Source organism: Plectropomus leopardus, chromosome 17 (assembly GCF_026936395.1).
Source record: "Plectropomus leopardus strain MGB_pleo_1.0 chromosome 17, ASM2693639v1, whole genome shotgun sequence".
NCBI lineage: Eukaryota > Metazoa > Chordata > Actinopteri > Perciformes > Serranidae > Plectropomus > Plectropomus leopardus.
This window is the reverse complement of record NC_142192.1, coordinates 20,327,299-20,344,464: the sequence shown is the minus strand read 5'-3', so window position 1 is coordinate 20,344,464 and position 17,166 is coordinate 20,327,299. Positions and strand designations below refer to the sequence as shown.

At 38.0% G+C, this 17,166-nt stretch overlaps 1 protein-coding gene across 1 annotated transcript in view; it reads left to right on the top strand.

Moving 5' to 3' along the window:
• The first annotated feature begins 5,672 nt into the window (after nt 1-5,672).
• LOC121957629 (retinoic acid receptor beta-like) overlaps nt 5,673-17,166 on the top strand; it is a 195,594-nt gene continuing 184,100 nt past the window's right edge. The window contains exon 1 of the mRNA XM_088090241.1: nt 5,673-5,939. The gene's annotated coding sequence lies outside the window, so the exon portion shown is untranslated. The remainder of the gene's footprint in view (nt 5,940-17,166) is intronic.

The following is a 17,166-nucleotide window of genomic DNA, read 5'->3' as shown; positions in this document are numbered from 1 at the left end:
CTCGAGATCTTGAGAAAATCATCCCGTCTCAGGAAAAAACGGGGGAATAAAAACATATGAATGTATGGCTGCTCAGGGCTTCCGTAGCTACTCTCGTAACAAACTGACAAGCGCCTTTATTTCAGATAGTTTAAGACTTTTACTCAAGTAATATTCGAATAGGTAACTTTAACTTCAACCAAGTCATTTGCTAGTAAGATATCTGTACTTTTACTCAAGTATGGCTTTCAAGTACTTCTTCCAGCACTGTAAATAATGTGGTTAGCACTCTCAGATTGATCTTATTAGCATGCTGCCTCTATGCATCCCATCTATTTCCTGCAGTATATATACTATCGACAGAATGTTTAGTGATTAAGTGAGCTGGGAAAAGAAGCAGAAAAAAGCTCAAAAGGCTTCAGGCCATTACAGCAATAAGTGAGCTGCAGCATCCAAATATGGGAATTTTTACCGTCAGTCGCCCAATTATCTTAATGTAACTATTTTTGCATGCTAAGAATGCATCAAATTAGTATGTGTAACATGAAAAGTGTCTCTTGTTTTGATGAACCTACAGAAAATTATCAGTTCCTCTTATCACTGAGAGACTTTATAGCCCACCTTGAGCTCACTGTTTTCTGTTTTTTTGTGTTTTTCTGCAAGCAAAGCAGCAGCTGGCACTTTAAAAACAACAACACCCACCTTACACTACTTACTCCAACCACAGGCTTTATGGGCCGGTAATCAATATAAAAAGTTTAGCCAGTGGTGGAGAAACTACTCAGAACTTATTTCATAGAACCAGTATGAAACTACAAATACCTACGAGTAGTAGTCTTGCATTAAAAATTTAATTCAAGTAAAAGTACAAGTTTCAGTATCAAAATGTACTTAAAATGTCCTACCAAAAGTAATTTGAATTATATTGTTGGATTATGATTATTGATTGAAGCAAAATCTAAGAGTAAGAAAACAGGACAGAACCAAAAGACTCATCTTTAGGAAAAAAGTAAAATGGCTTCATTACATTGGCAGGTTCTAAAGGTGGAACATGATTAAAAACTATTACTTCTTCGATGCGTTTTGGTGTCCAGCCTTCTTCAGGAAGTTCGAACAAAACTCTGATGAAACAAACTTATCCTCAAAGGGTAAATCAGTCAACAGGTGTAAGTAATCAGTAATCAGAGTGTCCCAGTCTGAACTTGTTTCCTCCTTTTCAGATAAGTTCAGCAGTGAGCAGTCTCTCTTTAGCTTTAGGATCTTCCAGTTCAATAATGGCATTTTTGCTTTTGCTGCGGTACCAAAGCGCTCCCTCTTTTTTGTACTATAACCTTTTTTAAGGAGCTTTCCTGTTTTTTGGCTTTTCAAAATCTGAGAGTATTTCAAAAAATACACCAGTTTGATTTGAAGTCCAGATTCCAATAGGAAAAACTACCACTCTATCTTTGTTGTTTTTTTATGAGTTTTTACTCGACTTTCCATAAATAAAAGGAGACAAATTTAGATTAGCATGAACAACAATTCACATATAGTGCCCCAAGAATGAGTGAAAACCCAGAAATGGGTTCATATTTCTGCTCTTCAGGTAAAATGATGTGATGATGAACAGTCACCAGCTGGTTCTGAACCAGCAGCATGATTTATATTTATTATCTCCACAGAATTTTTTTATAATCAAATTTGATCCCATCTGTCTTATTGAGGGTTTTTAATTGATAATCTGTGTAGTTTAAGTTTTTTTTTTATTTAAAAGTACAAAAGGTTTAGCACGCAAATATACAAATATACCAAAAGTAATATAAAAGTAATGTAAATTATGTCACTGGATTATAATTATTGACTTAAGTATTAGTAAAATGATAATTCAACTGACCCAAACCCTCTAAGGGACTGTACTTTATTTATCTGTGGAGGGGAAGGGCTGGGATGACTTTTTTGTTTTTCTCATCTTGACCCTCCCTGAAGCTATAAATGTTTTTCCGGATCAATCGACCTCCCCACACCATAAATATCATTTTTTTGAGAAAAAAAAAAAGGTCACACCCCAGCCAATTTTAGACTAAAGGGGAGACAATTTAATCAGCAATTTAGGCAAGAACACAAGTGATCTTTTCGTGGCATGTATCCTACACCTTTCAAGTCACTGCTTATAACACTGAGCTCTGCATCCTTGCTCCTGTACGACAGCTCTCTCCACCCTTACAGTGTCAGAGTCTAATCATACATGTTTCTTTAATATGTGTTCATGTTCATTAAATGTTGCATATCTCAGCCCCGGTGAGGAGGGTTGTGGGTTTAGGGATAGTCTGCGTCAAGCATGCTCCAATTTAAATAGGAAAAATGTATGATTTTTTTTTTTTTTGCTCCGCATGATGTAACAGCAAGGAGGACCTAAATGCATACACTAGTGGAGCAGGATGAACAATTTCAGAGAGTATGGTCAGTAAAGAGGTTCACATTCAGCAACAAGAAGACACTGGCTGCATATAAAGACAAAAATGTATCTTCTTTTATTGAGACACGACACCAAAGTGGTAGCTAATCCGAGCAGTCTCTGGCGAATGCATCAAAACATCACACACCGTCTGGATGGCGAATGTCAGATAGAAAGAACCGTTTTCGGTTTTCAAATTGTAATATGAAAATGCATTGTTTGTCTTGTGCACTTCCTTTGTGCAGCAAGGAAGTGCAACTGTTGGTGGGAAAATGTGTCTCTGTGTAATCTCTGTAATGCTGCAGTAACTGGGTCACTGTATACTAAATATGATGTTGACGCAATATAGAATAACACTGGTCTTATCCTTTAAGCTGGTGCTGTTCAGTGGTGCCTCATATACGAATCTGGCGACTGCTTTGTCTGTTCCGCCATCTTGCGGCGCCGTGATTATTGTCATGGGCTGTGTTTCGGGTCACGGTACTGGGGCTTCCCTTGCAAAGTACATACTGTTGCATGCAGTATGCACACAGTCAGGACACACTATGTCTTCATAACACTGCCACTGAACTTTGACCCTCTTTCTCATATAGTTGTTACCATAGAGATAAAACGAATAGAGAGGTGGATATCGACCTATAGAGCTCCGCTGTTGTTACTTTACAATGTTATCTTTGAAATTATGGCTTCATACACAGTGGATTCTAACATTTGATGCATTAAATTAGCCTTCATATGCATTTCTCTATACTTGTTATTTTCATTTTGTTGTTGTTGGTAATCTCTGTGATTATTTTGTCCACTTTAACAATTTATATTCCAATTGTTATTGTTGAACTGGTCATCAGTCACTTTCATGCGCTGTCATCTGTTATTTCAGCTTCTCTCAGCTGTCAATCAGCTGTCAACAGGTGAGGATTGTGGGTAAGAATAGCCAGAAAAAGCATGCTGGCTTGCATACTGAAAAATCAAACTGGATGTAATGGAACTTCCTGGCATTTTTGGCATATTGCATCTGACATACTTTGAATTGGGACATGCTAAATCATTTTTTGCCTCACTAAATGGTGTGGTAGTATGGGTATTAGAATGCACATATAGTCCTAGGTTTTGTTGAAGGTTATATCATGTTTTACTTTGAAAGTCAGGCTCTTCATGTATTCATGTCTTGTGTCTAAATTTTTGTCTGTTTCCTGCCTGTTTCTTTCACACCTGCCCTTTATCAGTCCTGTCTGTCCTTCCCTGTTCCTAGAGTCTTCCCTGCACACCTGTTCTGTATTAGTCTTGTTTCCACCACACCCTTGTTGCCAGCTTCGTTTCCCACCTTTTTTCCCATGCCCAACTACTCCAGCTGTGTCTTATTCTTGTGATTAGTTTTCTGAATATATACACTTGTGTCTTTTCCTTTGTCCATGGTCAGTTTGTCTGTGTTCATAGCGTTGTCCCCTGCTCTGTTTCCTGCGTGGTTTCTCACGATCCATGTAAAATTTTTACCCTAAGAGTTCATCTCTGTTTTTGGTGTCACATCCTGGTTTGTTACCAGTTTAGTTTAGTCTCTTCTTTATTTTATACTTTGTGTTAAACCTGCCTGTTTCAGAGGTATTTTACCATCATTTAAGTGTGCACATATACATCATGAGGGTAAGAAATTCTTACCCAGGTAAGAAATTAAAAGAAATTGTGTAAATATTTCATAAAAACTGTAAAATGTTTTAAAGGTATAGTGTGTAGGATTTAGCACCGTTAGATTACGCCACAAACCCACTACTGTAACAAAGATTTCACTTTTGGTTAAAACCTGATAAATTCCTTTAGTCTACTAATACATAGTGACACTGCCCTTACACCGTGGAAATAAAATAAAAGAAAGGGGAAAAGATGACAAATGAGATTTCTGATAAAGCCTTTCCACTGAGAAGCTCGTTGTACCTCCACAAAATAAAACTCCTGTGGCTGTAAAAATTGCAACAAGCAGCTTGAATCAGCAAATGATATAATTTCAGATTCTCAGCTGACCATATCTCTCTTAGCTGGAGGGGTTCAGTGCCTTAACGCTCAAGGACACTCAGTGGGACTGGATACTTGCTCAGTGGGATGGATAAGCAAATTAAATGACAGCTGGACTCCCTGCACTGTGGGGTTATATTGAAACAGCAAAGACTACATGAATTTGTTCATATACTGTTCTGTAAAAAGCAGTTTTTAAGTAGTTTGGGATGTCTGAATTTCTTAGTGGTGAAAGAAGTATTCAGACCCTTAAGTAAAATACTCTGTTACAGGTAAAAGTCCTGCTTTGAAAGACCAATTAAGTAAGTATATTCAGTAAAAAGTACTTAAAAGTGAAAGTACCAAAGGCAAAAAATAAATAGATAAAAAAATATTTAAAACCCAAACAAAGTAAAGAAAAAAAAACACTTCCAAAAAAAAAAATCCCCCCAAAACTAAACATTATTTAAAAATAATTACAATAGTTTATAAACATATTTTTAATGCAAAACAAAGGTGTTCACATAAATGTAGTGAAAAAAGTATAATATTTCCCTCTGAAATGCATAAAGTGTCATGAAAAGAAAATACTCAAAGTATGAGTAACTCAAATTTGTACTAGAATATATTACTTGAGTAAACGTACTTAGTTACATTCTACCTCAGCTATTTCTGCCTTGTGTGGAGGAGAAAAGAAATGTGTTGAACTCCTTTCTGAAATATGACAATTTAAGATTTCCTCAGTCATTCGAGAAGTAAACAGTTGACAGGAAAATCCTCAAGAAATTGCATAAATTGTTGGTCTGCACTTTTAATTTCGGCATTAATCAAACCGTTCAAATTAAACTTAATAATAAAAAATATCGACTTAACCGATTATTCTGTTAGTTCTTCTAATCAACACTGGCGCTGCGCACAGTGAGGAAACGGTGGTAATAGTTTCTAAAAGTTTAGATTTTATTAACATAAAGTGCTGCTTGTTGGATCCATGTTATGCCGAAATTGTTAGGACCCCATGGCGACTCAGAACGGCATCTTAATTTTTTTTTTGCAAAGTCTCTGCTGTTTCTCAGGAGGTGATATTCTTATAAACCCTCACATTTCAAACGGAATTCAGCTCACAGCTCTCCACGCCACCGCAGCGGGAATTTTGCCCTGCTGAAGTCATTAGTAGAGACGAGCTGATGAACTGTGTTGTGCGGGTGAGCGCCACCTAAATGCTCGTGTCATGTGGTTGACAGTGTTGGTTTTTAACGAGCGCTCCCATCACGCTGGGTTAGACCCCGTATTGCCATGTTGCGGCAGCGCGCCCGTTAGAAATAATAAAGCGCTCCGTCTGTGAGCAGCGGCTGCGCGCCGTCGGGTCTGGTACCCCTGTGCCAAAAAGGACTTCACCCCACCTCCCCAAGAGGAAATAACGGCGGCTCTTCTCTCCGCTCGGCTGCATTCAGGCAAAAGGTTAAAGCCGCCGAGGGGTGAGGAGCGTCAACTAAGGATACAAGTTTGAGATAAAGATGTCAGGAGCAGCTGCGGGATGCGGGTAAGTTTCTTCACGCTGTCATGTCTGGATGAAATTCTGCGGCGGATTGTGGCGTATAAATGCATATTTTTTTCACCTTTATGTAGGTGTGTGTTGAATTAAAAGCACATCTGAAAAGTTATGTGACGTGGGAACATGTCAGAGCTGTCATGTGCGGGGCTCAGTCTCGGTCGAGTAAAGTGGGTCAGGGAATGGCGCGTGGCTGCTTGTATCCAGGCACCTGCCGGGTTTGTTTTGGTGCGTCTGGAAGTGGCAGATTATTGGAGCATGGACCAACAAACATCCGGCCACCGTAGGATCCAGGATGCTTGGCTTTTCAGTTTCTTGTGTGCTGATGCTGCTTTTGGACATCATGAATGAATGAATGTTGCGCGTTGGAGGAGACAGTTTGGATGATGGTGATGATGATGATGATGATGATGATGATGATAATGGTGGTGGTGGTGGAGATGATGGTTGTGAATGGGGGGCACTTACCTGTTGCAACCCAACTGACCAGTTTAAAATTTGTCCGAAAAGTGCATTGTGGTGCATTTTAGACATTTGTCGTTCCTGCGCACACCCAGCATGCTTGGCTTTTCATTTTTCATGTGCTGATGCTGCTTTTGGCCATCGTGAATCAATGAATGGGGTGTTGTTGGAAACAGTTTGGATGATGATGGAGATAATGGTTTTGTATGGGATGGCACTTAACTGCTACAACCCACCTGACCAGAGTAAAATAATCCAAAAAAGTGCAGTGGTGCATTTTGTTGCTCATGCACAAAATGCATCATGCCTCATCATGCACATTTCATAAGACAGTTTGGATGATGATGATGATGATGATGATGATGATGGAGATGATGGTTAGGTATAGGATGGCATTTACCTGTTGCCACCCAAATGACCAGTATATTCCTCCAGAATAGTACAGTGGTGCATTTTGTCACTCTTGTACAAATTGCACCCAGCATGCACATTTCATATAAAATCACACAACTGCATCATGTTATTTTTTAATAACAAAAAAATGCTGTTCAGGAAAGGAGAATTGATTTTACTGCATTTATGTTGGAGAATGCATCCAGCAATAGAGGAAACACTGACTTCATAAACATGCATGTCAGAATTGGGTCTAAGAACCAATAACTTGATTCACAGACGAAGAGGAAAAAAAAAAACAAAACAAGACATGATTGTCTGAGCTCCTCTTCTGCTCACCTCCTCCTCCTCCTCCTCGTCCTGCAGCCGGTGTGAGGGCTTCATTGGAGGCTCAGAGTACCTGAGAGTCAGCGAGAGGCTCCTCTCCTCCTGCAGGCTTTGGCAGTGCCTCTTCTTTTGAAAGCTCATTTCCCATGCCTTTCATGCCTGCAGTTTAAACCCTTTGATGTTTTCTCGCGCTGAACCCTGTGCATTGAAACCGCTCTTGAGTATGTTAATGTTCTCTGATTGACTTATGAATCTTTTAATTAACCCACTTGTATGCGCACCGCAACATTGTCCTCGATGAAATGCCATCAGGAGGAAACGGAGCCATGACAGAATGACATGCCGTCAATGGGGATTTCAAAGTCAATGGCAGTTTGTGTCTTAAATGATCGTCGGTTTGATATTGTCTGCAACTTGTTTCTGTGAGAAATCCCTCGCACTGGGTACAAAAAAGTAGTGCTTTATACACTGGTGGATCTGGTGATTAAGACTTCAGCTACACTATGCAATATTAATGACTTTGGAAGATATCAAAGGATGAACCTCAGAGATGCAATAGCCTGAAGTAAGCCTACATTAATAATGTGCTTAATTCCATCAGCAATTCCAGTGTTCCTTCAGCGCTTTCATGTTGAGCCTTGTGCCCAAATCAAAGCTTTTAATTATTCCATACATTTTCATTTTTCGCAGGGTTTACATTTACTCAGCTGCCTTATTTTTCCAAGTGTTTTTTTTTTCTTGCTTTCAAAGCTCAGTATCCACACATTTTCGCACAGAAAAATATCCTCCTTACATTTGTCACTATGGATTTTTCAACGTGACTTTTAATAATGGATAACGCAAACTTGCACTGCTGCACCCTGCATGTATGTGCAAAGTGTGTGTGTGAAATAGGATTAGTCATGTGATTACCACTAACAGTCAGTAGGTGGCAAAATGCTCTCAGGGATAAGAGGAGATCTATCACGGCGCCGTGTGACATTCTGAAGGGCAGCTCGCTGTAGTCAGAGATGCTCAGCTGAGTTGCAGAGACATCGCTGTTGCTTCTCTGTCTCATCCCATTTAAGTCTTCAGAGGATGAAACTCGGGCCGGTTTCAAAAAACAGATTCAACCTTATTACAGTGCTAGAATTTCCCTCACTGCGCTGTCAGAGAGCATAGGCTTCAAATGGCTCAACTGCGTTTGAGGAGTAAGTGTTGAATTCTAATGTGTGGGGTGTGCCGTGTCCCAGAGTGCACATTAGGGTTACGGTGATGGTGTGTTTTGAGGGCTTGTTTCAAGGCTGGATTTCCAGCCAGGGGCCTGGAAAGCCACGGGTCCACTTTGTTTCAGTTGTGTAATTTGATTTATTACAGAGTTTCTCTCAATGTCCACTAACCACTTAGAGTTTTTACTTTTACACCAACTCTGATGAAAAAAACCTGAAAACACTCATGTCTAAGAGAACTTTTGATCATCTTTTGTGATCGAAATGTTTTTAGCAATTTTAACATATTGACTTTATAAAAAATTACAGATGATACAGATGTAAAATAAAAAAGGTCCATAATTGAAAAAAAGGGAAAATAAAAGACCTAACTCAAAAGGCAGCCACAGCACCCCAAAAACTCTTTAACAGAACAGTATATACCTACACATAAATGCTCATCCTGTCCCCTCCTACTCTGTACCCCCCTTTTTTTTAGTGAAGTGAGACGTCAGGTTAGACCATACAAGACAAAACTTAACCAAAAACTTAACCAAAACATTGGGTGACATGACAGAAATGCAAACAAAAAAAAAAACAACAAAAAACAAAACAAAACAAAAAAAACCCTAACACCTAACCCTATGCCCTCTTTTTTTTCTTTTTCTTTTTTTAGCGAAGCCAGACAAGACAGAAGTTACACCATTGGGTAAAATAACAGGACTGCAAACAAACATAAAAAAACCAAACAAATATAACCCTAACACTGTACCCACTCTAAGATTTTGCACCATGTGACCTCTAAAATGGCCATATTTGGCTAATTTTTTACAGATGCTATCTACCTTGGCAACCACATTGTCCCAGTTGTCTTTGTCATTAGTTAAGGACACTCTGTAAACTCTGGCTTATGTGGGCGCAGAATAAAACGATGTTCTATAATAAAACCGATTACTGTCTGCCCGAATTCTGCTTCAGTGAGGTTTGGTGGCACAAGAGTTTTGTCTCCTCACAGGTGTGGGAGTTCTAGTAAAGGTTTTTTGAGCCACTCTCAGAGATTTTTTAATAAAAGTAATAGTATGGGCCAGTCCCATGGATCAATTCTACAATTTGTATTTAGGTAGAGTGACTTGTAAGAGTTGTACATTAATATATAAATGTAAGCATGTACAACATATTACAAACAATTACAGCACAATGAACATTCATATATTAACCCTTTGAAACCTGAACACATTGGCTTGATTATTTTATAAACTATGCAAAGAGGGCAATGAGCTACTGAACCAAACATTAGCAATAATTTACTAAAAACTTACAAGAAAATCACCTAAAAAGAAGAAGAAAACAAAAATAAAAACAAACAAATATATATATATATATATAATATACTAGTGAAATAGTGATTTTAAAATATATTTATATTCATAATTACATAATAATAATTAGAATCATTATTGATATAGTTTTGTTGACATTTTCCCTTTTTTAAAATATAATTTTCTTGTAATCCATACATTTTTTTAAAAGCAAGTTTTCATTACCTTTTTTTCCCTTTGTTTTGGAAAGAAATCCGTCAATTTGCTCAGGTGTCAAAGGTTTAAATGCTTGTTAAAGGCATCTGAAAGCAGCACAAGAAAACTAATGTCAATCCAGGTTCCAAAGGGTTAAAGTAGTCTGTGTATATATACAGTACATGTATAGTGCACTCAATCATGTATCATTAACACACTGTATAACAAATAATGATATATTAGTATAAAATGTGTAATAGTAATTGAACAGAATGCTTAGATACAGTACAAGCTGTCTGTTAGGAGGTGACAGCTCCAGCCTACACTTGCTGCTTAACAAATACTGCGGGGTGCTGAACACAATGTTCCTCCTCCTCCCATTTCAAGATGAAGGGGAGGAGCAGACATGTCAGGAAGCCAAATATTATGTCAGAAAGGGATTGACTGCAATTGCTTCTAATGATGACTACATGTTGAGATTTTCATTTATAGTGGTACAATGGAATGAGTTGGATTCCCGCTCTCTGCATACCAAGATGGAAACTTTGGCGCTGTCTGTGCCTTGCTCTGGGGAATGGAACCCCAAACTCTGGCAGTGTTTGCACAGCCATGTTAGTCACGGACAGCTTGTCCAACAGAAGACTTGAAATCAAATTTTTTCTTCCTAAGCAGTGAGCCAAGCATTGTTCAGTATGTAAGTTACAGAAGCCTAATGGCTAATTTGGCTTATTATATCTCTGCAGAAAAGTAACTTTTTTTGGACTTTAGATGAGTTTAATGCTCTCAGCACAAGGTGCATGGAAGAGGTTATTGACCTGTTCAGGTAATAATGATAAGTCTGCTAAGAAAATTGAGGGGTTTTTTTGGGGTTTTTTTTGGAACTCAACCCTGAGTGGCTTGCTTTAAGTCATGGTACCTTGGTAGCATGAGGCATACGTCTGCATCAAAATGCTGTAGGAACTATAAGCAATAGATATTTGAAATACCAGAACTGTATGTCGGTAGGCACATTTAGAAACTATGCAGGCTATTTAGACACTATAAAAACTGTGTTCTGCTTCATATTTTTTCATTTTTCATACATTTTGACCTGATGTGGCACAAAAAAAACTCATATGATCGCCAAGGTTGTTATAAATCATCCTGAGATAGACGTGAATTTGTGTACCAAATTTCAAGGTAATAATCCAATGGTAAAAAGTTTGTCTGACGCCCACCTACGTGTTGAAACGCATAGGCATCAAGCCCATTTATCACAGGCTTTTTAACTTTTGTAAAACAGTGTGCCTTGGAATTTTTGGTTTTGACTTATTTTATACCAGAAAAACAAGTCTAACCTCTACCCTTTTTTCTAATAATCAAGTGTTTTTTGAGATGTTTAATTTGGAAAAAAATGGTAGCCCAATGTACTAACAATGCCATCACTTGTACCACACCACTAGCATGGCTAAAAAGACCAGATGAATCAGGAATCAATCAAGAATCCTGTAATCGTCTTTTACTTAATTTACAAACTAACCCATCCTGCATAAAAAAATTAATTTCCATTCCCATTATTATCATTTCCACTGTCATGATTACATAACATTTTTTTTGTAGAATGAACACCAGCTCCCTTTGTTGTGGATCTATAATATTCAATGGATATATCTTACCCAAAACTACAGCCACTGTATGTCCCATTTCATGACCTTTTTGAGGTGAGGACAGAAATGGTTTTTGACTTGCTGTGAAAGAACTGAAGGCTTCAGGGTTGAACCGGCATGGTGTACAAAAGAGAATAATTTCAAGTTCCAACCCCGAACTTCACAATCAAGCAATGACTGATCCACGGGTGTACTGAGAGGTACAAAAGAGGGGTCTTATATATACATCCTTAAAATTCTGGCAAAAAAGGTCCACATTTGTTGGATTTTTTTAAAGAGCTTTAAGAATGTGACAGTTGGACCCATGAAGACAGCCTGTGCTCTTAAAAGCTGGTTTCCACATAATGTTTGCTCGCTTTGCAAGTTGCTCTGCCACTGATTGGTTGAAATGACCGCAGCAAACTACATCAAAATAGTATTAAAAAGTTTTTAAGTTAATTAATATGAGAAAATTATAAGTTTTCAAGTGGAAGGACCGCTATGTAGCATTTACGGAGATTTATTAGCAAAAATTGAATGCATTATGAAAAAATGCGTTCTTAATGATAATCACCTAAATTAGAAATTACTGCGTTTTTGTTAGTTAAGAATAATCCCTTCATCTACAATGGGAGCGTTTCCTCTTCCACAAAGCTCGCTATGTTGCAACAGCCTGTTCTACATTAGCCAAGACCCAAACATTGGCTCCAGAGAGGGCCTTTCGCATATTTCTTTCGTTGTTGTGATGGTAACATTGTAACATAATTGTGATTGGCCTTGGTACAAATATTTTTTCTTGAGCGCTCTCCTCGCCCCAAACACAAGCGCACACAACCACTTCATAAAATCGACAATTGCCATGTCACCATGAGGTGGTTTAACGCATCCTACAAACCAAACCTTTGATCAGCACCACGGACAGCAGCCGAACCCAGCAGCCAAAGCGTCAAAATGATCAACACTAATCTAACAGCTCAACCTGGACTCATACTGCCACAAAATACTATCACAGTGAGCATCTTGAGCAGATTTTCATATTATTTAAAAGCTGCAAGTGACAATTTTCAAGTTAATTAAAATTAGCAAATAAGTTTCCTAGTTAGTCAGCAAAAGTCTTCAAGTCACTCTGCTTTAGCAAGTAACAAGTTTTCAAGTAACAAGTTTTAAAGTTTGCCAGTGTTTGCGAGCAACAAGTTTTCAAGTTACTTAATATTGGCAAGTGACACATTTTCAAGCTTTTCAGCAGAAGTTTTCAGGTTGCTCAGCATTAGCAAGGTTTCCAGTTATTTAATGTTAGCGACAAATTATCAAGTAACAAGTTTTCAAGTTATTGAACATTAACAAGCAGCAGTTTTCCAAGTTAGTCAACAAAAAAATTCAAGTACCTCAACATGAGCAAGTGACACATTTAAAGTAACATGTTTTCAAGTTAATTTATGTTAACAAGTTATCTGTTTTCAAGTTGGTCAATGTTAGTAGCCTCTATCTTTATCAGACATTAGAAATGAACATAATGTTAGTGTTAAAAAGTTCTCAGATTTACTAATATTTTTATATTTTTGAAGTTCACCATTCAATATCTATTGCAGGGTCTATTATTTTGAAGTTGTAGCTACAGCTGGAGAACATTATTTTGACTGCCACTAAATCTTCCAGTGTTTCTGCCCTCTTAGCCTGGTGACTACAGATCTAAATTGAATCTTTCAGTTTTAGTCATTTGTAAATTAAATTCCTTTGAAATGTCGAAAGCTAAATTTAATTACATTTGGAAGGATTCTTATTCATCAAAATACTATTACACCTCAGCCACATTCAAAGGAGACATCCTCTGAAATCAGACACAGCTTATAAATAATTTGGCACACAACGGACATCTCTGTTGTGGCTACAGCAACACCTTTAGAAGTACACCTGAGACTGCAGAGCCCTCGTGTATAACGTCAAACTCTGAATCCTGGCAGGTACAATGCCTTGCTTTAGCAGTTAAGCTACACAATACTGTACATTAGTGAAGTAATGCAGAGATGAAATAATGTAAGCTATACAGTACAAGCTATCCATGCACAATCAATGCTCTATACATGGAAATTTAGTTCTTAATAAGGATATCACAAATAGCAGCAGTTGCACTGTTCATCCCGCTATCAAATTATCTACTACAAGTGATAGCATAATTAAACACGTATGGTGAGGGATAGCAGTAAATGAATAAGATGGACCATGTAATGTGGAGAGTCAGGGAGTGGAGGGGTGGGAAAAGAGAAGACAAGATTATAGAGAAGCCTTTGATGCCGAGTCTGGCTATGGGAATCCTAGTGTGCCTTCAGGGGAAAGCTCCTCTCACACAACATCAATAATGAATGAAAGATATCTTGTTCAGTGGAAGACTGAACTTAACTGGCATACTGATTTGTTACCATGAACCTTATGTAAAAATTGCATCAGCGTGTTTGCTATGGTTCATTAGCCAGATAAGGAGCTGTTGCTGATGACAATGGAGGGAGAACAGTTGGGGTGCCAAAACAATAACCCCCCCCAAAAAAAGGTTTATTTCTCAAATTTGTATGTTTCGAATTGTTTCCTAACTGAGGAGGTATTTGTTTTCTTCTGCAAAGAACATAACAGTGTCCATAGAACAAGAGGTGTGTTTCTATAGGTGGTCCTTGTAGGGGGATTATATAAATAAAAAGGTGCCAATTGCTAAAACTGAAAACTGTATACCCAACACTTTCGATCACAAGTTGCAAACAAATGCACATATTGGGATGATGCAGCCACCCAGCAGCGTACAAGAGCACTGCGAACGATACAGTCCGGTCATGTTTCCACCTGTCGACACCCAGCGGCATTTCACACGTACGCGAAACATGACTTTTGGTGTTGCAATCTTACACCAAAAGCCTAAGTTGAGAGTTTGTAATACAAAATATTAATAATAGCCTTATTCATTACACTAATTATTTGCCAGGCCACATGTTTGTGGGTGGATGTTATTGTACCATAGTAATTATCAGTTTTTATTGATACCAATATAATGCTTCAGAAAAGGCAAACTGCATTTACCAGTGAGCCAGAAGTTGCATATCCAACCTTTAAACAGCCGCATTTTCACTTTTGTTAGGTTTAGGCACCAAAACTGCATTGCCAGGCTTTTTAAAAGATTCTGGTTTAGGTTACATTTACTATGTTTGTTATATAACATAACTCAAACACATCACATCAACCTTGACTTGTGCTTGTTTGACCCATCCACCCACATCGACCTCAGCCCTATACAGACTTGGTCACTCTTTATAGCCTACTACGTTACCTGACTTCCTCTTTTGCTCCTGTCTTAATTACTACAGCCCAAACGACTGGCTTTGTGGACAGGATGGAGGACTGAAGGAGTGATACTATCAAATGTGTCTGTAAATATATGTATATTTTTTACTGACATATTTGCCTAATTTGTTTGGAATGAAACGAAATTATTGTGGAATATGTTCAGAATATATGATACAAAACAATCGTTTTTCAATGTCCCAGTCAACATTTTCGGCCTCTATTCCATTTTGTGCCCTTTAACATTGACTCTGATCCAACATTTACCTAAATGTTGATATAATGCAGTTCTGATCAGGGCATGTCAGCAGAGCAGAGTCGGTGGTCTGCTGCAGAGAATAAATTTCAGCACATGACTATGTATGTGCACACGCTTACACAGGAGCCACATGAAAACTGCTCAGACATACTTACATCAGTGGTTGGTTTCATCAACTGTTAGTTCAAAGAATGTACACTCCCTTTCCCACAATTTCTACTTGGACTGCATGTACCAAATTTTCTAATATTTAATTTTGAATGTCACTCATGTGCCTGGGTCAAATTATTCATCTGCTCGTGGTTTGCTCCATCATTGGCTCTAAAAAATCCATCCCACTGGCTATGTTCCCGCTGTGGAAGTCCCTTGCGTCTAAGTAGGCTAATTTTATGGACCTAAAACGCTACTCCAAAGCTGTCCTGGAAAGCTGTTTTTCAGTCTTTCTCAGTCTGCTCAGCCTGTTTGCGCTATCAATTAGCTCCCACTACCGCAAATCTTTTTACCTGACCCTGACCCTTGCACTTTATCCTACTGTGATGACATTGTCACCTCGTATTGGAGAAATTAGTTACATCTGCAAACATTTTTTTCATATTTTATGACAGATATCTTAAAATACATTGATCCATTTTTTAAAAAAATGTTCTGATAGCCCATTAATTACAGTAAAACAGCCGACAACACACTGTGTTGTTCCACCCCTCAACAACAGGGGGTGCTGTAACTCCCTCGCACCATTCTTTCTGCATTTATGTCCGGTGTTAAACCAAAAGTCAAAGTTAAGTTAATTTAAATTGCATACATATGTAACATGTTGTCACATAACATTACACTACACCATATCAAATTACATCATGTTACAATATGCCACGTCACATCAGGACATTAGGGCTACAACACACACACGTGCACGCGCACGCACACACACACACACACACACACACAGACAAGAAAAATGTGAAATATCAGGCGTAGCAAAAATTAAACAACTTTTGACTTTTCAAAATATTTTTTCCATTTGATTGCAATTCCATTAACAGACCAAGCCAACAATGAATTTGTGATGCTTATACTAAGAACTATTAATATTAGAAAGTGTGTGTAACATGGCCGGACATGTCTTCTTCCAATATTTTCCAAACACTACTTTAAACATACATATCAGTGAGCCACTAGGTGACATGTTCCTCTGTTACCATAAATACACACACTGTAATTTATTGTGATGCAACCCCACATACACTGTCTTGGTGTCCAAAATACTTACGATGGCACCAAATGTGGTTTATTCCACCACTGAGAATAGTCCCCAACAAGTGCCCAATTTCATCCTGGTTTTGTTATGTTTATTAAAGACTACAGCGTCCACCTGTTTTATTTTACTGAGACTTTTTTTAAAAATTTTTTTTAGAAAACTATACTGTATTTGTTTCAAATTTTTAAAAATGTATTTACATATTCAGATTAACATCTTCAACTTTATATAAAATGGATACTAGCACAAATCTAAGTTCTAGACAACATAGCAACTTCAAATTTTAAATGAGAATTTAGTCCCTTCCAGTAACTACACCTTGAGCACTTGAGCACTTAAAAGATCAGTTGGAAATATTCCTAAATTCTTCTTTTTTTTCATCATTTTCAACATCTTCAGCATCCATAATGGAATAAACAATGTAAAACCACCCACACAACACTGGCACACTACATCACTGTGCATCTTCATGCCACTTCGCTGTACAGTTTCAACACCGCACAGTTCGTCACGGGGGCTTATTGATTCTTTAAGCTATTTAACCTGCGGGAGGAACACAGAGTGATTTTAATGAATTAATCACATGCTGAATTCCCTTACAAAACTGTCCATGAAATGATTATGATACAGTCTGCCATATCTAAGAGAGGAGGCCGAGCCGACGATAATTCAGTGTGATGGTGATGTTCACTGTGGAAGCGCTGACTCTTTCATGTGCTGCACTTCCCACCTTATAACTATTTTAACAGGGAGGAGAACTGGGATTTCTCTGCAGCAGAAGTTATTTGAAGGGCATGTTACTCTGCTTTAAATACTGTTTTAATTTGCAATGCAAATGACTTTCATTCTCATCTGAATAATCCTCTCGGTTA